Source organism: Triturus cristatus, chromosome 1_1 (assembly GCF_964204655.1).
Source record: "Triturus cristatus chromosome 1_1, aTriCri1.1, whole genome shotgun sequence".
Classification (NCBI taxonomy): domain Eukaryota; kingdom Metazoa; phylum Chordata; class Amphibia; order Caudata; family Salamandridae; genus Triturus; species Triturus cristatus.
The window spans coordinates 766,306,854-766,330,576 of NC_140579.1; positions in this window are offsets into that span (position 1 = coordinate 766,306,854).

Sequence of the window (23,723 nt, forward strand, 5' to 3'; positions counted from 1 at the left end):
AGTCCCCGTGTAGGCAGGTGTCTCCTAGAGAAGATTGCTTTGGAAACTCCAATGCACAAAGGCTTTGACACTGCACATTCTCTGTGGCAAATAGATTGACGCTCTGTGCCACCTCTGAGCGTAACTGCCGTCAATGATCTGCTTGGCAACAACAGCTCAGTCCGTCTGTCCTGGCATTCTAGGGTGTTGTGAGATTAGGAATATGCCCTGAGCATTCAGCCACTTCCAAAGATGTAGACCCTCTTGGCACAGAACACACATCAACCCGCCCTGTTTGTTGTAGTACCACATGGCATTTGTGTTGTCTGTGTGCACCTGTTCCTCCTTGATGTTCAGGAGGAATGCCTTCAGTGCCAAGCAAATCGGTTGCAACTCCAGCAAGTTGGTGTGGAGGCGAGCTCCCTCCGGAGACCAGAGTTCTCTGATCTTTACCTCTTCCAGATGACCTCCCCATCCCAGTAAGGATGCATCTGTTACAACCGTTAGTTCAGGGTGGGGAAGAGAGAGGGGTCTACCGCCGGTCCAACGGCAGTCAAGCAGCCACCACTACAGGTCTTTCACAGTCTCCTTTGACACCTGGATGGAAAAAAAAAGGAAAGAAACCGGAGAAACGCACATGATGACCTTAGTAAAGAAATCTACAGGATAGCCATGAAAAAATATTAACAAGCCAGTGTGCTAGAATTACATACTTCAGTGCAAAGAAAGAAAATGCACCCCACTCATCCAAAGAATTGTTCAAGGTGGTGACTAGTCTCATGCAATCACCCACAAGCTCTGTAGGCACCCCCCCACCATCTGAAGAACCCTGTAAAATGTTCACCAACTTCTTCCTCAAAAAAGTTAACAAAATCCTTAGCTCCCTCCCAAATATCGCTGAGCCAAATCTAAACCCACATGCAGAGTCACTGACCGTACCCAAACTAAACTCCTGCGCTAAGTAATGAAGTCACAGAAGCAACCCTATAGTCCATAAAATCCGACTCACTGCTGAATTGTATCTCCTTGCGAATTTGCACATTGGTAGTCGTAGCATTGTTTTTATGAAATTTTAGGGTGAAATTACTCGATTTTTAAAAAAACGAAATATTTGAAATTAATGGTACTCGCTGTATTGAAATAAATAAAGAACAGCGCATTTAAACCCCAGCGGTGCCCACCTGTTAGGGTGGACCCATCGTGCATTGGGGGTCAGCGCTCTAGTCGTTGCCCAGTGTCGCCTATATAGCGTCATACTGGAGCGACCGCGCAGCACTAGATACTGGAAATTTGCTTGATTGTGGGCTGAAACGCTGATTGGGGGCTGAAACTCGATTTAAAAAAAAAAGGAAGATCCAAAATTAATGGTACTCGCTGTATTGAAATAAATAAACAAAAGTGCATTTAAACCCCGGCGGTGCCCACCTGTTAGAGTGGACACATTGTGCTGTGGGGGTCAGTGCTCGTTGTTGCCCAGTGTCGCCTATATAGCGTCATACTGGAGCGACCGCGCAGGGTCGCACCGGCGTCAAAGGCAAGCCCGTCTGCACCCGACCGCGAACCGGCCGCGCAAAGTGCCAGCCACTCTGCCGGTTTTAACAACATGAATACTGAGACTCCCAGTTATAGATATACAAGGGAACAACTATGTGACATAGGTAAGCAGAGTAACAGTTTTAGCGTACCTACACTGGATCATGTAGAGGGGACAGAGCTTGATATCCTAAAAATGGTTACACTGAATTGTGGCCTCCTTAATGTTAGGTCACTTCCCAAACACTCTACAGAGATTCAACTCTTGTTAGTAATGCACAATCTTGATGCTCTGTTTATGACAGAGACATGGACAGAATTAGGGCTGGACCTTGAGATGGGGCTAGCCTGCTCAGTGGGGTATAAAGCATTTCACAAACTGAGGCTTAGTGGTAGAGGTGGCGGGACTGGGATCATTTTTAAGGATTCCTGGAACATTGTCCCTGTAGATATAGATGAGGTCGCACATATGGAAATTTCAGGTTTCTCAATAAAAGGCAGGTCGGGGCATATCTTAACTGGCATGGTTTGTTACAGACCTCTGGGGGCAGTTAATGCACAACAACAGCAGGAGCTAGCTGATGTGATTAGTAATATGGCCCTCACCCATCATAGACTGTTGATACTGGGAGATTTTAATCTATGGCCTAACGGGAAGATGGATACAGCTTATAATAATCTTAGTCAGTCCTCTGCAAATATGAATTTGTTACAATGGGTCTCAGAATCGACCCATATAGATGGACATGTATTAGACCTGGCTTTTGCCGGGGAAAACTCAATTATAATGGACAGCATCTTACCAGTGGGATGGTCTGATCATTACCTGGTCAAATTTAGAGTGACTCATGTTAGAAGGACTAGATCCATGCCCAAGGAAGAAAGGTGTTTTCTAGGCAGGGATTGGAAGGCTCTATTGAAGAAGGCTAAAAGGTCCCTGGTTTTTCATCTTGAGACCCTTTTTAATCCTAGGAAGCAGGTAGCAGAGAATTACACAGCTTTTTGTGGGCAACTGATTAGTAAAATCGATCAGCTCGCCCCTATTAAGAACATCAGGAAACGGGGAAGACCTTCTGCCCCGTGGTATAATGATGAATTGAGGACTCATAAGCTGGAATGTAAGCGAGCTGAAAGACAATGGAGAAAGCATTATGCTAACAATGAAAAAGCTATCTGGAAGGATCATCTAGCTAAGTATAAAAAAGTAATAGCTACTGCCAAGGCTGAATATTTTGCAGATCTTATCTTGAAGTCACCCAACAGTACCAAATGTATCTTCAAAATAGTGTGAGACATGGCCACTCCCGAATGCACAAATAAGATTCTGCCATCACAAGAACTATGCGATGGCCTGGCATCCTTATTTCAGGAAAAGATAAACAAGATCGTGGAAGGACTGTAATCAGATGTCTCATTGGGCACTAGTGAAAGGGATGACTTCTAACTTAAATGGAGCCAGGGTTAATAGGTACGAGTCATTGGCGCAGAGGACAACCCTCGACCATTTTGAACTGCCCGAGGAGGAAGAGTTTGTCAGGGTGGCCTTGGGGGTCTCCTCAGGTTCACCGCTTGATCCTATCCCCAAAAAACTTTGGAAAGAGCTAGGCTCAGAGGTCTTTCAAATGTTACACCAGTTGTGTAATCAGTCTCTTAATAGTGGGGTGGTTCCACCCTGTTGGAAGCAGACGGTAATAACACCTCTCCTCAAAAAATCCTCACTGGACCCTAATTGCCCCAAGAACTATAGACCAATCTCCCTCCTGCCTTATCCAGTAAAGATGGGGGAGCGCCTGGTGAGTCGGGCACTTTCCTTCTTTCTGGAGGGTAATAATAAGCTGGAGGAAGAGCAATATGGTTTTCGCCCAGGTCATGGGACAGAGACAGCATTGGTTACCGTGTTGGACAATCTTCGAATGCATGCAGACAAGGGACAATCTGCGACTTTGATCCTCTTGGACCTGTCCACCGCATTTGACACGGTGAACCATGCCACTCTATTGGCGAGGCTGGAAGAAGTGGGGGTGGCAGATACGACCTAGAGCTGGGTTCAATTATATCTGGCTGGAAGACGGCAGGCCATAGCCCTCACTCCTTTTCAATCAGAATTCATTAATAATGAGCACAGGGTACCTCAGGGGTCCTCAATCAGTTCCATTCTATTCAATGTTTATATGCGGCCGCTCTTGGACGTTATCAAAGCCCATAATATTATTGTGGTTAATTATGCTGATCACACCCAATTGATAGTGTCCCTGGAAGGCGACCATGCCGACTCCCAAGAAACATTTCATAAATATATGCGTGAAATGGTGAATTGACTGAGAAACAATTCACTGCAATTTAATAACGAAAAAACAGATTCTGCACTGTGGGGTGGGCAGAGTGCAGTCGGTTTTACCATCTGACTTCTGGCCTATCCCTACAGATGCCCCCTTGGTACCCGTGGGGGTCAGCTTTAATGATAAGCTTAACCTGGAATCGCATGTCAATAAGCTAGTCGGGAACAGCTATACTCTCGTTAGAGGACTCCGGAAGGAGCTGCCATTGCTACCCCCTCAGACTAGAGGTACAGTAGTTAGGAGGGTATAAAGATAGAATATCAACGGGAAAATATCGACTAGCATTAATATCGTGGTAAGAATATCGACTGTGAAAAATATCGTAATAGAAAATATCTTTGTAAAAAATATCGTTTCTTGAGAATGACAAAAATATCATCAAGAAAAAATATCGATGAACAGAATATCGTTGATCAAAATGTCGTTTCATATAATATCGACAGAAAAATATAAGTTGTTATAAAATTTATAAAAAAGATGTATTATGTTTTTAAAAAACTTACAAAACTCCTACTAGTAATAATATGTGTTAAAAAATATTTTCTACAAAAGAATTGTTAAAATTTTAGTAGCGGGTTATTGGTATTATAGGGGATAAGGGTGGGTAGTAATTTAAAATTTGTTTTTTACAAAATTTCTAAAATATAAAAATATTAGAAAATAATTAAGAAATCGAAATTTTAATTAGAAATTTCGATTTGTTCACGAAATTAAATTTGTAATTAAATTTTAAAATTCCCCCAAAAATTTTTAGGAGCGGGTTATTGGTATTATAGGGGATAAGGGTGGGTAGTAATTTAAAATTTGGTGTTTACAAAATTTCTAAAATATAAAAATATTAGAAAATAATTAAGAAATCGAAATTTTAATTAGAAATTTCGATTTGTTCACGAAATTAAATTTGTAATTAAATTTTAAAATTCCCCAAAAAATTTTTAGGAGCGGGTTATTGGTATTATAGGGGATAAGGGTGGGTAGTAATTTAAAATTTGTTTTTTACAAAATTTCTAAAATATAAAAATATTAGAAAATAATTAAGAAATCGAAATTTTAATTAGAAATTTTGAATTGTTCACCAAATTAAATTTGTAATTAAATTTTAAACTTCCCCCAAAAAATTTTAGGAGCGGGTTTTTGGTATTATAGGGGATTAGGGTGGGTAGTAATTTAAAAATGTCGTGTTTTAAAAGTGTAGAAAATATTAATAAAATAGAAATTTATCATGAAATCAAAATTTAACTTCGAAATTTTAAATTTTACATGAAATTTATTTTTTAATATTAATAAAAAATATTAAATTAATATTGAATAAGCGTTATTTTGGTATTATAGGGTAATAGGGTATAAAAAATAATTTAGATAGAAAAATTTATATTGTTTACTAACCTGCACATTTCCTGACTTATGTTGGATTGGAGTTAGAATAGTAATTTGTTATGGTTTACTATCCAGCACTTTCCCTGACTTTTGTTGGATTGGAATTAGAATAGTAATTTATTATGGTTTACTATCCAGCACTCTCCCTGACTTATGTTATGTTTGGAGTTAGAATAGTAATTTATTATGGTTTACTATCCAGCACTCTCCCTGACTTATGTTATGTTTGGAGTTAGAATAGTAATTTTTTATGGTTTACTATCCAGCACTTTCCCTGACTTATGTTGGATTGGAGTTAGAATAGTAATTTATTATGGTTTACTATCCAGCACTCTCCCTGACTTATGTTATGTTTGGAGTTAGAATAGTAATTTATTATGGTTTACTATCCAGCACTTTCTCTGACTTATGTTGGATTGGAGTTTGAATAGTAATTTATTATGGTTTACTATCCAGCACTCTCTCTGACTTATGTTGGATTGGAGTTTGAATAGTAATTTATTATGGTTTACTATCCAGCACTTTCCCTGAGTTATGTTATGTTTGGAGTTAGAATAGTAATTTATTATGGTTTACTATCCAGCACTTTCCCTGATTTATGTTATGTTTGGAGTTAGAATAGTAATTTATTCTGGTTTACTATCCAGCACTTTCCCTGACTTATGTTGGATTTGACATTGAATAGTAAATTATTATGGTTTACAATCCAGCACTTTCCCTGATTTATGTTGGATTAGAGTTAGAATAGTAAATTATTATGGTTTACAATCCAGCACTTTCCCTGACTTATGTTGGATTGGAGTTAGAATAGTAATTTATTATGGTTTACTATCCAGCACTCTCCCTGACTTATGTTATGTTTGGAGTTAGAATAGTAATTTATTATGGTTTACTATCCAGCACTTTCCCTGACTTATGTTGGATTGGAGTTAGAATAGTAATTTATTATGGTTTACTATCCAGCACTTTCCCTGAGTTATGTTATGTTTGGAGTTAGAATAGTAATTTATTATGGTTTACTATCCAGCATTTTCCCTGACTTATGTTGGATTGGAGTTAGAATAGTAAATTATTATGGTTTACAATCCAGCACTTTCCCTGACTTATGTTGGATTGGAGTTAGATTAGTAAATTATTATGGTTTACAATCCAGCACTTTCCTTGACTTATGTTTTGTTTGGAGTTAGAATAGTTAATTATAATGGTTTACTATCCACCATTTACCCTGAGTTACGTAGGATTGGAGTTAGAATAGTTAATTATTATGGTTTATTATCCAGCATTATCTATTTACTATTTTTAATAAGAATAATATATGTCATGTTGTAATATTAATTTCAACAATATAAATTAAAAACATTTTTATAACATTTTTACATACATATGACAAGTTTCTAAATTAAGAAATAACAATTTTTAGATCTTTTTTTTATTCATAGTTTAATTTGTTACTGCAAAGATTTTGAACATTTTATAAAACATTTAACATAATTTTTGTTAACAAATTATATTGCAGTTTTGTACATAAATACAGTTTCAATTATGCATACATTAGTATATTAAATTTTTATATTTTTTATAAAAATGTAATATATTACATCTTTTTTATGACATTGATTTTATCACGATATGTACATAACATAAATTTACATTTTTTAACATCTGAGAAAAATATTTAACAATGAAAAACATTTTTTAATATACAATAAACAATTAATATATAATTCTATTGAACATATTAATGTATATTTTACAATATTCATTTTTTTTTTAAGAATAAAAAGTAAATTATTACTAAACATGGTACATTTATATTTAAAGAATGGATTTAGCTATTAGGTCTAAGTATGCTAGACCTTCTATACTTGGGTACAGTCTAGTTTTTTGCTGGAGATATTCGTACATATTTAATGTTTGTTTACTTAGTTTAGGGCCAATTTTAGAAAGGGATTGCTCTATTCTGAGTTCTTGGTAGCTTTGTTCTTTTTTAATGCTTTGGATTAGTTTGTGAAGTGTTGGTTGACTTCTTCCTAAAGTGGCTTGGAAGGCATTATGCCATCCTTCAACTGCGTTGTTAGTTTTAGCTTTCTGTGCTATTGTACTAGCATACACATTCCACCATGGAATTTGAAATTTAGGTTGTCTACGGTGGCCTGAACGATGTAATCTTCCAACCCAGGTATCTTCAAAATAGTCCAAGAAGGGAGTTAGTATTTTCTCATTGGTGCGGTAGAAAGGGCTGTCAGTTAATAAATTGTAGTAGTTAGCTACTTCTGTTGTTGGTACATATGCCAATGCAATCAACTTTTTTATTTGATAAGCAAAGTGACTGTTTGTACAATATTCAATGCTTAAGGTAGATTTTTGTAAGTGCCTCCATATACTTTGGTTGTAGTGATAATAACAACCTTGTATTGAGGTATGGGGATATATCTTAAGGATAGCTTGAATCATGGCTATTTCAAAGTCAATTATAATTTTTTGAGGATAGTAATTATCTGTTAATTCTTTGATCTTTGTTAAAAGTTCAACGTAGGTAGTATTTGTTTTGTTTGGCAGCAGAGTATAAATTAGAGGGATATTTGTATCTTGGTATTCCCCATGGATGGTGTAAAGTTGATAGAAAGGTTTGGGACAAACTTTAAAAGTCCCGTCCATCATCCATGTTTCACATGATTTAAGTTTTTGCAAATTACTATTAGTAGCAAAAAATAAAACTCGTTTGTCATGACTCTGGTTGTCATACATTAGGAATTTATCCTCATTATGTGTAACGGTATATTCAGGATATATTTTTATATCCTTAAAACTTTCTGGCGTTGGTGGAGTTGGATCTGAAGCACGTTTAGTTTTTGAAATTAATCTTTTTAAGTTGGGAATAGAAGGTAGCTGTCCTGTCACATGTTCTGGCACTTTGCTTAAAACATTTTTCAAAATACTAGTGCTTGTTTCTTGTGATCCTTTACTAGCATCTTTCAATGTTTCCAGTGCTTCTCTAACTTCCACTTCTGTTACATTTGGTGGGTGGTTATGCTCACGTACATTTACCACATTGTTATCAACAGTTGTTGCTCTACCATAGCATGCACTTGAGTAATATTTGCTACATTTCCAATGGGTTTTATTCGCTTTTACTCTTTCTTGGGTGTAGGTGTAACCCATGTAGTTCAGCATTAGTTTCCCTTTTTGCGAAGTAATGAAAGTAGCTCCAGTTGCCATGTCTAAGGTAGATCTGTGGAAAATATATATATGTATTTTTAAGAACATTGAAGACGATTTACAGAGATGTGTATAAGAGCAGGAAAAAGCGTGAACATATACTTACTATGTGGCTTCACTGGTAATTCTTTTATTCTTATTTCTCTTTCTGAATTTTCTTATTTTTAAGTTCTGTAGTAGTGTTAAAGAAAATTGAAAGACATGATTTAGTGTTATAGGTGTTTGATTTTACTTTCAGAATTGTTATACATACAGTGACTATACTTACTTGATGTAGTAGAAGATGTTGGTAGTGTAGTTGTAGATAGGTAAATAATTTTGTAGAGTCTGTGGAAAAAATAATCATTGTGTTACTTATAGTATTTGGATGATAGTAGTTGTTAACATATGAAGTAAATAGTACATTTACTTAGCAAGTTTAAATAATTTTTATCAGCTATCTAAGTAGACATGGATAAGGTAGTTTATAAATGTTTTTACATCTAATTTTTTGGTCGTTGTTGATAAGTTCAACATGTTTTGTTTTCACTCTAAAGAAGAACAGTTTTTAAATTAGGGAGTTTATCTACTTTTTGCTAAGTTCGAATGAAAAAAGCAATGGGATTTTACTTACTTGAAGTGTAGTATGACGTTTTGTAGTTGTAGTCGTAGGTTTGTATTCTCTTCTCTCAGCAAGGTAACCGTTTTTCTCCAAGTTTGTGCCAAAAATGGTAAATTACGTTAAGTGTATAATTGTTTTTATATTAGTGAGTTAATTAATGGTAGCTTTTGATTGGTTCAATTAGTGAAATTTCAAAATCATTGGTCGAGAACGTAATTTCGAATTAGAAAACCGTTATTTTTGTAAGAGTTTGTTGCATCACTATTTGTTTGTTAAAGTACATTGTAAAAAGTTTTATATGTGCTTTTTTGTTTTATATGTAAATAGTTTATATGTAGAAAATAATGAAATGTGTTTCACATTTAGGCCATCGGAGTGTATGATAGTATCAGTAAATGTAATTTTTTTTAACATATATTATATATTTTTATATCAATAAGTATTAGGAAAACTAAATAATTATATGTGTGAATAGTTTTGTAAAGTAAAATAGTAAAAACAAGTGAGTAAAATAAAAGAATCGTGCATATCGAGTTGGTAATAAAAAGACGATATTTTTTGTATATTTCTATAAGCAGATAGGTCGTCGATGTTAGTGTAGTCGATATAAATGTCTAAGGTAATGATATTTAATATAAAGTCGATAATGTAGTAGTCGATATTTATGTTGCAGATATTAGTGTGAACGATATTAGGGTTGTCGATAAAAAAAAATCGATATTTGTGTGAATTCTTGTTTAAGTATAGGATGACGATATTAATGTAAGCGATATTTTAGTGACAATATTTATTTCTGACGATATTTATGTTAACGATATTCCATCATGGAACCGATTTGTATATGGCTTGAGACCTGAAATCAGTGAAAGAATACGTGAGCATACAGTTGATTGGCAGAGTAAAAAGATTGATGAAATCTTGAGACATGCAAAGTACTTCAGTGATGAGATTGAGGCAAAACAGAGAAAGCTGAAAGAGAAAGCAATGTGGGCACAGGTGAAGGTTGCTGAAAGACAAGAAGCACAGATGGTGGAACAAGCAAATAATCCAGGAAATAGGCCCAGATATGCAGGAAAAGGAAAGGGGAATTTAGAGGAGGCCAAGAAGAAGTTCCCTTGTCACAACTGTGGACAATTGGGGCATTGGAGATCCGAGTGTACCAATCCACCATTAGTGAGTAATGAGAATAAACCCTTAAATCAACAGGTGCAGAACGAGGGGTGTAATCAACAGCAGCAACAGCAGAAGGTTGTCAGACAGCAGAGCCAAGAGCCGAAACCGCCCTTGCCGCAGAATAGAGGCTCCCAAAAGTATAACCAGGACTCAGGATTCTACAATAATGAGCAGGTAAACAAACCGAGACGTTCTAACCCGGTACAGCAGTACTGGTTAAAGAATGAGGGGAGTGAGTCAGAAGGGGACTATTGATGGTGCCGAAGAGAGGAGGAAGAGTGCATACTTGGTGCAACTCTAGAGATGGACCAGGCAGGACCATTTGTAGATGGGAAAATAAATGGGGAGAGTGTTACTTTTTTGGTAGACACAGGAGCGACGAGATCAACTGTCACGTCAGCAGATATTAGAAATCTTCCTCTCTCGGACGAAGCAATCCAAGTGGTTGGTGTAGCCAATACACAGATTAAGACTCGTCTTACCGAACCAGTAAGGGTAAGAATAGGGAAATTTTCAGATATGCACAGGTTTGTAGTCTGTGACACTAGTCCAGTGAACTTGTTAGGTAGGGACCTATTGTGCAAGATGAATTGTACAATTTTCTGTACTCCAGATGGAATAGCTTTTGAGACACCAGATGAGGATGTTTTGTACCGGATGACTCTGGACAATAGAGAGAGTGAGATTGTTGGTACATATGCTGTGTTTAATCCAGATGACTTGCCTCAGGAGTTGAGACATACAGTAAAAACAGCGGTTTGGGATTTTACTGGAGAAGATGTGGGGTTGATGAATAATGTTGATCCAGTGAAGATTTCAGTGAAAGAGGGGATTGTTTATCCTAATATTCCTCAGTACAGATTGACACCGGAGATAATTGAGGGGATAACTCCTATAATTGACAAGATGATTCAACAGGGTGTTTTGAGAGAGATACTAAGTAGTCCGTGTAATTCACCGATAATGGGACTAAAGAAACCTAATGGCAAGTTCAGGATTGTACAAGATTTGAGAAAGGTTAACAAAATTGTGGTGGCATGTTGTCCCATTGTGCCAAATCCGTCAGTGATTTTGTATCAGATTCCTCATGATGCTGAGTGGTACACAGTGATTGATTTGTGTCATGCTTTCTTTTCAATTCCATTGCATCATGATAGCCAGCCGATTTTTGCATTTCGGTTTGGACAGCGTATTTTAGCATGGTGTCGTATCCCACAGGGGTATACAGAGAGTCCTTCGATATTCAATCAGTTGTTGAAGAAATCATTGGAGAGTTTGATCATGCCTGAAAGCTCAGTACTAGTACAGTACATCGATGACCTACTTGTGGCATCGAAGACACGTGAAGCTTGTGAAGTAGATACCATAGCTTTACTGAATCATCTGGCAGATGGAGGGTTAAAGGTATCTTCAGCCAAATTGCAATTTTGCAAGAAAGAGGTGCATTATCTTGGACACAATAGTGAAAAAGGTCTGAGAAAGGTGACCGATGACAGGATCAAAATTATCAGAGGAATGAGAGCCCCAATGACCCAGAGGGAAGTGAGAATGTTTCTGGGAATGGTGGGTTATTGTCGTCAATGGATAAGTAATTTCTCCCTGATAGCAAAGCCACTGATTAAATTGACCAAAAGTGAGGTGAGAACTGGATGGGGAACAAATGGCAGCATTTGAGGAGTTGAAGAGCAGAATGTGTGAAGCCCCTGCTTTGGGAATGCCAAACTATGAGAAAGAGTTTGAGTTGTACTGCAGTGAAAGAAATGGATGTGCACTTTCTGTGTTAATTCAGAAACATGGACAACTGAGAAGGCCGATTGCGTACTTCTCATCGACACTTGACCCTGTAGCTGTGGGTTTGCCAGGTTGTCTGAAAGCAGTAGCTGCTACATGCAGAAGCTTGGAACAAAGTGAGGGTATAATAATGGGATATCCTGTACGGGTATTCGTGCCTCATGATGTGGCTATTCTTTTGACAAGAAGCAGAACTCAGTACATGTCACATAGTCGGTTGACTAAATATGAAAAAATCATTCTGGGAGCATCAAATGTGACTCTTGAAAGATGTGTGAATGTGAATCCAGCAACGTTGTTACCAGATGCTGAAAATGTGAATGTGGGAGATGATGTTGATCATGATTGTTTGGATGTGCTTGACTACTGCACAAAACCTAGACCAGACATAAGAGATCTACCGCTGCCTGAGAGTGATCATGTGCTGTTTGTGGATGGATCATATTTGAGAACTGATGATGGTGTGCTGAGTGCAGCATATACGGTGTGCAAGGTTTCGGAAGTTATGGAAGCTTCGTCTTTGAAAGGAGTAAGATCTGCTCAAGTGGCTGAATTGGTGGCATTGACAAAAGCTTGCAAAATTGGGAAGAATCTGAGAGTGACTGTGATGACTGATAGTCAGTACGGATTTGGAGTCGTTCATGATTTTGGCCAACTTTGGCTACAGAGAGGTTGCTTGACGTCGAGTGGGACTCCAATAAAGAATGCTGAAGTGATTGGGAAATTGCTTGAGGCGATACAGCTGCCTAAAGAATTAGCAGTTGTGAAGTGTGCTGCTCATGGACAAGGAGATGATTTTGTTACTCTTGGTAATCGTTTTGCCAATGACATAGCACAGTATTGTGCAAAGAACAATCATTCGATTAATAGGGCACGAGAAAGGGAAATGTCTTTTTGTTCTGTGATGTTTACTAATGTCCTAGAAACGTGGGATGAAGTGAAACAGTTGCAGGAGGAGGCAGGAGATGAGGAAATGAGAGATTGGATAAAGGCAGGTTGTGCCCCAAGAGAGACAGATCATGTTTGGATCTATAGAGATGGAAGACCAGTCATGCCAAATTCCATGCTGTCGACAATGGCAAGAATGTATCATGGCCAGGGACATCTGGGGAGGGATGCAATGATTAGGTCATTCAAGCAAACCTGGTACCATGCAAAGTTCAGGCTAATTGCAGAGAGCATCTGACAAAGATGTTTGATTTGTCAGCAGTTCAATACTGGGAAAAAGACAGTGGTGAGTCTAGGAACAATAGGCAGAGAAGGAGGTTCTTTTACCAGAATGCAAATAGATTTCATTGAAATGCCCCAAGTGAACAGATTGAGGTATGTTCTAGTGGTAGTCTGTTTGTTCTCAAGATGGGTAAAGGCCTATCCGACTAGGAGAAATGATGGAATAACAGTTGCAAAGTTACTGTTAAGAGAGTTGATTCCTAGGTACGGGTTCCCAGTGACCATTGAGTCTGACAGAGGTGGACACTTCTACAATGAACTCATGGGTTTAATTTGTGAAGCATTGAGCATACAGCAGAAGCTACATTGTGCATACAGACCAGAGGCTTCTGGAGTCGTTGAACAGATGAATGGCACAATAAAAAACTGAATTGGTAAAATGTGTTTAGCCCCTGGAATGAAATGGCCTGATGTCTTGCCTCTAGTGCTTATGACTATTAGGTCTACTCCAGATAGAACCACAGGTTTGAGTCCGCACGAAATTTTAATGGGACGTGCAATGAGACATGCATTTGTGCCTGTCAACAAGTTGATGACAATAACTGATGACATGATTTTGGATTACTGTAAAGGCCTGGCTGACGCAGTTCATTCTGTGTTTCACCAGGTTGGAGAAGATGCTACCACACTTGAGAAGAAGCAAGCCCATGATCTGAGTCCAGGGGACTGGGTGAGGGTTAAGGTACACAGAAGAAGAAATTGCTTGGTTCCAAGGTGGGGAAGGCCAAGACAAGTTATTCTGACTACAACGACTGCAGTAAAGTGTGCTGGTGTGAAAAACTGGGTTCATGCGAGTCATACTCTGAGAGTTCCAAATCCAAAGGATGGGACTGGCAAGGAGTATTTTGAAGAATCAGATTCCAGTGATGATCCAGACACTGAACCAGTGAGAAGAGGAAAGAATCCTGAAAGGGGTGAAGGAGAAAGAGAGTCAGGTGATTCTTTTTTCTTTCCAAGAGAGGCTTCAAGAGAAACATTGAGAGTCTCAGAAGAGAGATCGGATTCTGTAAGAGTGCCTGAAGTTCCAACGAACAGTGGAAAAGAAAGAGGAGAAGAGAATAATTCCACAGGGACTACACCTGAGTCAAATGAAGAAGTTGAAAATCCACTTGAGATTACGCCTGAAGAAGCAGGGTCAGTAGAAGATAGAGAGGGACAGATTGCGGAAGACCCCCGAGGAGGTGTAGGGATCACTTCTGATAAGCTAGGTGAAGGGACAAGTAGACAGCAAGAAGATTGCGTGTCGGAGACCCGAGGAGGGACAGAATTAGGGAAATCGCAATCGGTGGTGGAAAAGACTGTGGAGCGAAAGAAAATTGTTGAAGAACAAGAGGCAGCAAATGAAACAGAATCAGATGAAAGTGAGAATGAGAAATCAGAGGGTCGAGTTCTGAGAAAGAGAACTTGGATCGGAGAGAGAAATAATAAAGAAGTGAGACCGAAGAGGAGTGTAAGAGGAGACCTTTGGCCTAACAGGATAAAGAGGCTGAGGTATCGACTGACACGAGTGAATTCATCAAAAGCTGAACAAGTGAACGAGGTGTCGAGTCAAAATAAAGCGAAGGAAGAGGAACAAAAGAAATCAAAAGAACCAGAGGAGATCAAAAGAATAAGAAAACCCAACCAAAAGTACAGGTCACCGGAATGGACTTATGTGGCATTGCCTGAAGGAGAAGAAGAAGAGGCAGGGAGTCAAGTCAATCCGGAGGGGATCTTGAGAAAAGTGGTTGAGGGAGAGGGAAAATCTGTTGTAATCCTGAAAGTTATCCTGACTGACATTGGAGAAGAGTCGGATGCACAGGATGTTGTTGAAGATTTGATACAATTTGATGTTGTTGAAGAAGAAGTGAAAAGTGATGAAAATCCAAACTGAGTGAACAAAAGGAGTCACTTGGAGAAAGTGAAAAGTAGAAAATCTGAAATTAACTGTGTGAAATAATCTAGAGTTCCAAAGCTCAGTAGTGGAGTAGAAGAGGCTAAGTCAAAAGACACTGCCAAAATAGTAAAATGGCTAACACAGAGAATAATCAAAGTAGATGTGCCTTCTTGAGAAGATGGTGTAGAATGTGCTGCTGCTGTACTGGATTATTAATGCTATTATGGGTTGTATTAGCTTTATTAGTTACCTTTAGGGTTACAATAGACACCTTTGGAATACATCTTGAAAATGTGACCAATGTAGAGAAGAGTTCACAAAAAGTAGTTCCAACTAGAATTAGTAACATTTACATACATAAACATAGGTCAATTAATGATTTTTCTAGCAATGTTTTTTCAAAGTTATTATATGAATATGTGAAGACAATGGAAGTTAGGGACTGCTACGTCTGTATGCAGTTACCTGCATCCGTTTCAGAAGGTGTTACTTATCACCAATTACCAGCTACGTATGGGATTTCATGTAGTGTGCTAAGTAGTGTTTTTTATTTGTTAGGGAAAATCGATTATGAGATGTATAACAAAGATAACATTTTTGGGCAATTACCTATGAATAAAAAGCTGAATCCAGCTAAAGAAGCTAACATTTTTGGTGAGATTTTTATTGAGAAAGAAGAATTAACATTAGATTACATTTTTAGAAACAATTTAACTTGCAGTTTAAAAGAAGAGGAGAAGGCTTTCCTAAACATGGTAGAGGAAAGGAGAATGAGCATGCATGAGAAGGCAGGGAAATATAAAGTGAGTGAGACAATATGGGATATTGAGATGGGAAAGGAATTGAAGAATGGGGCTAGTCCAACTTTGGCTTTAGATGCACCACAGAAGGGTAAACTATGCATTACTAGGAAGAAATCCCAATATGATAGGTATTTTGTTGGGACTAGTGAGTGTCATGATACATACTTCATTGCGACAGGATGGGGTTTTAAAGGTGGTGAAGATCCAGTTTTCCCAGGAGTGTATTACGTTTGTGGGAACAAGGCTTATTACAAGTTGCCTGACCATTGGTATGGCACATGTTATGTGGGCCTGGTCTTTCCAAAGATTTTTCATATAGATAGGATAGAAGATGTAGAACACATTAATCTACTAACACGCTTTAAGAGAGAAACTTGGTCAGAAATAGTAGGTGATATTTTTGGAGCTTTAATTCCAGCAGTGGGAATTTCTTTAAATGCATATGGAATTCGGAAACTGTCAACAGTTGTGGATCGCTTATCGACAAGTACCGCTGGAGGGTTTCTTTTGGTAAATACGGAGATGATTGTCGTACGTGCCATGTCTATGGAAAATCGACTTGCCCTTGATATTCTATTGGCCAAGGAGGGTGGAGTTTGTGGAATGCTGAAAGTTCAACATTGTTGCACTTACATTCCTGATGAAAGCAAAGATCTAAAAGTCTATATCAAAAATATTACTGATTTGCATGAAGAATTAGTACCACTGGAAGCTGAAAGTATCTGGACTAAAATAGCTAATAAGATAGTTGCTGTTAAGAGTTTTATTGCTAAAATAGGTAGTACCATTATTGGTAAAATATTATTTCCTTTGACATGCGTGATTGTTGCTTTATTGATACTAAGATTGTTGTGTTTGTGTTGTAAAAACAGGGGAGGGAAAAAGAGAATAATTAGAGGAAATACTGCAAAGAAACAAAAGAGGTCGAAGAGAGACCCACAAGAAAAAGAATTAGAAGAAATGAGGGAGAGTGTTTATTTGGAGACGAAGAGAGATGATGAAAGAGAGTCTGGTGTTTAATGTTGTGTCATAAAAGACATTTCCAATTTCTCCTAAAAATTGGGACTACATTTTTTTTGGGGGTTGGTTTTTGTGGTGATAATATATCACCAAAGGGGGGATTGCTGGAGCAGAGTTTTCTGTTGAAAATTTATCGAGTTTTAAGCTCCAGTTTCGTTTATATGTTATGTTTAAAATTACTAATTTGTAATCATTAATTATTTGTTTTGTTGAAGGTCTAAATTAATCGACATTACTAATGAGAGAGACTACACGTGGGAATGCATATATGTTGCTTAATAATAAAGTGCAATTTTATTAAATGAGTATCGCAAAAGTGCTATTTGTCTTGAGTTTATACTTTTAAAATAACGTGTGCTAATGCTTCTTTGTGTTGCAGACGGCTAGGTAATTACATACACATAAGGGTATTAGTGGGGATTAACACTGTATAATCATTATGATGTGGTAACGTTGTTTTGTGTTTCTTTTAATTAAGATGGTCCGTTTTGGCCTAAACAAAGATGGCTGCTATTTACAGCCTGTGCCTGCGCTCGAGTGATTGAATTTTGACGAGAGGCCTTGCTGAACATGGTTGAAAGTCACCTGACCACAGCCTCTGTCTGATTGAAAAGTTTCCGTGAGGACAGCAGCTCTGGGCATGATTCCAATTGTCCTTGGAGAAGAATAAAGCCACAATGAACAATGATAAATCTGCGGTGGCTCTGCTATGGCACCAAGGAAGAGCATTTATAACTGTATCACTTGCAAACTCGAGTTCCCTTCTTCCGTGTTTTTATTTTTGTGATTTTTCCTGAGCGGAGGTTTCCTAAATGTTACCAAGTGACATCCTTTCCTGCTCGCTCTGCTCAGCGACTCAACGGATATTCAAAGTTTGTTTGTAACTTTATTTTTTGTTATTTTTGTTATAAATATACTAGACTAGAGAGGGTCCGTGTTCTTTGAGGTCATTGCGTTTTGGATTTCGGAGGCTACTTCTTCCTGAAGCTCGAGAGACTTTACCTAGAGACCTGTCCTGACCCATTTAGCTAGAATAGGTAACTATGAGAACAATGATTTTGCTATTGATTGACTTTCATTTTGAACTAATTTAGATAAATAAGCATTTGTTTGAATTCCAGTGTCAGGTGGTTATTTCTTTGTCATTTATTGAGTTTTCAAATGTATTTCCTATGTTTAAAATCATGACTCAGGACAATGTCTTTTTGGTCGCATTGACCTCATTTAGATGCAGATTGGTTTAGGTTTCTCTCCTATATTCAGTGTGGATAGAGTAATAGTGTGAATTTTAGTGTGATGGGCCCTAGCGTATGATGTGTGTATGTGCGTGCGACTGTAGGTTTACTCTGTCCGTGGAAGCAGGGAGATTTTATATGCGCCGATCTGCAGCAGTCCGACATCCTGGACCGTGAGCAGGACCTGCTGGACCTGCTAGGAGTGGAGGTCCCGGGGCTTGGTTAGTAACTATTTAATTATTACTACTTTGTGTCTGTTCTTCTGCTCTGTGTTATATATTGCGAATATCTTTTTTTCTTCCAACCAGCTAGAATGTTGCTGCTTACATTCCAGGTTAATTAAGTTTAAAAGTCTTCTGTGATTATGACACAGGTGCTCTTCTGCGCTACTACTAATCTTACTTGTTTGCAATTTTGCGTTTGCGCTCGCTTAGCGTGATTCTGTACGAGTTTATTTTAGAGAAATTAAGTTACGTAATGCTACAGTGACTCTAGTCCACTCCTTACTTTGTCCTGTCACTAATAGATAGGGGCGGATTGATACTTAGGTTTAGGTACTTTGTATGAGTTTCTAATTTGTTAGTGGTATGCGTGATGCCCCCTCAGTTACGTGACGTGCTGCTAGTACAGCAGTCTTTATTAGAACCTTTTCTAGTTTGTTCAATGAGTGGTGGTAATTGGCTTAGCACTAGCAGAACATCAGCATCAATCAATCAACCCAAAATTTGGTGTATACAAAAAATGTAGTCATGTGTCCTCCATTTGACCATATGCATTGTTGAGGAATAAAAGAAGTGGAAATGCATACTTAATGTACAATTGGCATGCCTGGAATAGGTGGGCTAGGTTGGGTGGTACGTCGTACTTAGGCTTAGTTGCTTGTAACTTAGTATTCTGGAATCAGAATGGAAGACTGGATTACTGTTGATAAATAGTAACTTAAGTAGTCGATCCGCGAAACCCCGATACTGCTTGTTGACCAGATGAGATCGGTCAATTTAGTTATTGCAATTGTTGTTTACATAAGTGTTTTTTGACCGTTGTTGAAAAATAGTGTATTTGTTTGACACCATCCATCAATGTTTGTCTCTTTCTTATATCTTTCCTGTTCATCAGCACCAAGGGGCAGACAGACAGGGAGTGGGGAGTCGGCAGGACAACAGTCCGAACCGCACCACCAGGAGGACACCAATGAGGGCTCCTCTGCTGGCCCCAGTAAGTCTTCTTGTTTTTCATAATATTTCTTATTCCATAACTTTTACTGCACCATATTTTTCATGAACTATTGTTTGTTTCCAAATGCTATTTTTTTACCAACAATTATCCTTCGATCTGTACGGTTTCAAAAATCTTATCCCTGCCTCTGCTATGATGACTCTCAGTACTACTACTACTATCAGTCTGTCTGTACTGTAGTAGCTAAGCTTGCCCAGTTGGCAAGTGCCACTCTTTATGTGAACGGTTGTAATATAAAACTCATATTCACCAGTAGCTCTAGCCATTGAGTCCAATCCTTTGGGTCGTCCTCTTGTACTACTTCTAGTCTTATTGATCTTGAGTCTTTGTTAATCTTGAGGCTTTGAAAATTCACAGCAACAAAAGCCCAACCAGATTTATTACTATTTTGATAGGATAGCCTATAGGACATACTACAACTGTTGTAAGGAACTTGCACATACACAGACCTTTGCACAAGAAAATAGGATGTTGGTGATGGTAGGTTGGACCTTCCTCACACACCTCAATCAGAAATTCAGAACCCACCACTATCCCCTGCTTGACTATAGTACTGTCTTGTCATAACTATTAGGTCTCCGAACCCTCCCCCAAGATACCCAACAAGTACACAACCCAGAACATAACACACCCAACCTCTCAGTCGTGGAAGGAATGCACATGCACACCCTTACTTTAATTTGCTCACTCGTGTAAGTTAGTCCACACCAAATACCACCAAGTCTATGTACGTTCAAAATGTTTATTTTGAATTGAGAAGCTCTGTACATTGTTCTATTATAAAATGCAGCACCAACCGGAAAATCAATAACATTAAAACAATAAACATCGTTACACTTACTTACAGTTGGGAATTAAATCATGATAACTGAACAGTGGTGGAAGGCAGCACCACCATCCCCTAGGAATTTAGTTTATATAAATTTATAAATGAAGATGTGAGTGAAGGGACCCCTCACCTTAGAGGAACCTAGTACTCGTAGTTGTTGCATCATTCAGAAGCTCTGCAAAGCTCTGGTTCGTAGAAGGGAATCTTCCGTCTGTAATGCGAGAAATGAAATGGTGCGCGTTAGTATATTGCAACTTGCAAGCATTTCTCAGCCGTGCCAAAAAGTGTAGCATTTATTGATAAGCAATATGGACTAAAAGTACACCAGTACCTCCTAAAAAAGTGGCTTGTTAATGTTTTTGTTGGCCGCTTGTACGCAGCGCGTAGACTAGACAGTAGCAGTGTGAGGCAGGTCCTGTGGGCTCAAAGGTGTCTTATACAAAAAGCTGCAAGGTAACGTCACATGTGCAAAAATAAAAGAAACAAAGGTAAAATGGTTGCATGGCTCGGGCTAACTAAGCAAAGGCTAGAATGACCATATATAACTACTAGTGTCTACTCTACTACTACCTGATTTGTACTAGTGATGTATGTTAGTATTAACTCATTTTTCAACCTTGATACTGATCAATAGGGGGAGGTGTCTATGACGCCTAATAAATGTGTAATGTTTTCTAGGCGCACTACCGACCACCAGCGAAGGCGACGCGGAGGGAGAAGATGCGGCAGTTGCTGCAGATACCAATGGAGCGGTAGGGGGAGTGGCAGCACCAGTGGCGGGCGGTGGTAAGTTAGATTCATTATCCTTAACTATTGTTTAACTTGACAGTACACTCACTGCAAGGGTGTACTGTATGTATATGTATACTGTACTGTTGAGACTTAGGGCCCCGCCGACACCGCAGGGGCAAACCTCCCGCCATCCCTGTAGAAAAGAGTCAGACCCCCACATATCGACCAGGCAGAAAAGGGTTCAATATGGCGGTGGTGTCTCGCTGAACACACCGCCAGCCATATAATCTGCATTTTGGAATGCCTTTGCATGGTGGCATTGCCGTCTGCCACGGAAAGGCATGCAGACATTGCAGAGTATGCTTGGGGGCCCCCATGGAGGGTACCTACCTATGCTATGGTACCCCCCCTGCCTTTCAAAGCAAAACGTGACAGGCTCCGTGCGGGGCCCGTCACGTTGTGCTTGGAAAAGCAGCGCAAAATGTATTTTTAGCATTGCTCTCGGCACCGCCATCCAGAATGTAAAAAAAACAGGATACGCCCACCACTGTGCCGGGCGCATCATCCTAATTAATTGTCCCCACGGGACCCCCACCCTTTTTAGCGTGAGGATGGCGGGCAGACAAAGTCCGCCCACCATCCGAAGTCGTAAGTAAGTATGAGTTGTTGTGAACGTTTGAAGAGTGAACTAGAAGACTAGAATCCCTTTAATTGGCATAGGAGCGGGAGAATTGAGTAACCAATGGCCTCATCTATCTGATTTCAACTCCGCTTTGAACGTTTTATGGAGAAGAGCACCTGGTGCACTGTTCAACTAAAAAGTGAAAGACGGATGAAAGGAAGAAGGACGGGCGAGATTTAAAATGTTATGTACTTCTGTGCTTTATAGTGCTACTCGACCATGCCACTATGTGTATAAATAATTAACTTGTCTTACTGTTTTTCTAAGAGTATATTTTACAATTGTCTTGTTTTTTTCTTTTTGATACACAGCTACTCCTAAACTCAACCAAAAGGAGTTGGCTGCCAAGGCACGGCGCAGGAAGCTGGAGGCAATCCAGCGGGAATACCGGCGGCTGGTGGTCTTAGCAGAGGAGGAGGAGGAGACTGCGGCAGCAATTGAAGCCTCCTTCAGTGCCCCGGGCCCCAGCCACCGCCCTCCAGTGGTACGGCGCCACCGTCTGGCGGCTGCCCGCTGCCACCATAGTGCCATCTCTCGTGCCCCCCCACTGTGGCTGCAACTGCAGTGCCCTCAGACGCCGCGTCGCCCATTTAGAGGAGCAGATGCGTGTCCTCCTTGAGTCCCGCCCCACACCTTAGTCCCTGTCATCAAGTTCTGCCCCTTTTTTAATTCTTGTTTGGGTGAGTGGGAACTGGTTTGGACGTTGGGTTTGGGTTTTTGCTTTACGGACTTTTTATCCTGGACTTTCCTATGGACATTGGTTGGGGTTAGGGAGGGGGGTGAGTCAGCTTTTGTGGGTTTAGTTTATTTTTGTTAGTGTAAATTAAATATATTTTTCTATGTTACATGCAATGTTGTTAATGTTTTGTAGGTGGGGTAACTGTTTTAAATCACACTGTTTCCTTGCTGGTGCAGGGCCGCCCATAGCCTGTTTTTGATTTAAATAATTGGCTGACTGTGTAAGAAACAAATAGATAGATGCGACACACCTCACTGATTGACTTGTCCTTCTAGTTCTTTCAGTCTGTCCTCTAGTCTTTGCATTCTTTGGTGCCGATTACGATCCGTTAAAAACCGCGTACGAACCGTCGGTCGGAGCGAATTCCCCGTCCGACTCGTACCCGGTTGTAAAACTTTCCAAACATGGAATTACGATTCGCACGGAAACACCATTTCCGTACGAATCGTAAAAAACACCGACCGACGAAAATATACATACGAATGTGATCCGGGAATGCTGCGACGTGACGTCGGGACGCTTTCAGGCAGCGTTTCACGAACCAGGAATTACGATTCGAACCGACAGCAGTCCGGACGGCAATATTTTCACGGCACCCAAAAAGTGCCGCAAAAGCGAAGAACGGCGCGAATCGACCAGAGTAGGTGGCCCGGTACGCGCCGACCCCCCCCCAGCCCCCGTAGGTACGCGCCGACCCCCCCCCCAGCCCCCATAGGTACGCGCCGACCCCCCCCCAGCCCCCGTAGGTACGCGCCGACCCCCCCCCAGCCCCCGTAGGTACGCGCCGACCCCCCCTGTGTGTACACCCGTGTACGGTGCGTACCCACCCGTGTATGTACGGTGCGTACCCCCCCGTGTACGCTCGAGTCGAACCCCCCCGTGTACGCTCGAGTCGGACCCCCACCCGTGTATGTACGGTGCGTACCCCCCCGTGTACGCTCGAGTCTGACCCCCCCGTGTACGCTCGAGTCGTACCCCCACCCGTGTATGTACGGTGCGTACCCCCCCGTGTACGCTCGAGTCGAACCCCCCCGTGTACGCTCGAGTCGGACCCCCACCCGTGTATGTACGGTGCGTACCCCCCCGTGTACGCTCGAGTCGAACCCCCCCGTGTACGCTCGAGTCGTACCCCCACCCGTGTATGTACGGTGCGTACCCCCCCGTGTACGCTCGAGTCGAACCCCCCCGTGTACGCTCAAGTCGTACCCCCACCCGTGTATGTACGGTGCGTACCCCCCCGTGTACGCTCGAGTCGAACCCCCCCGTGTACGCTCGAGTCGGACCCCCACCCGTGTATGTACGGTGCGTACCCCCCCGTGTACGCTCGAG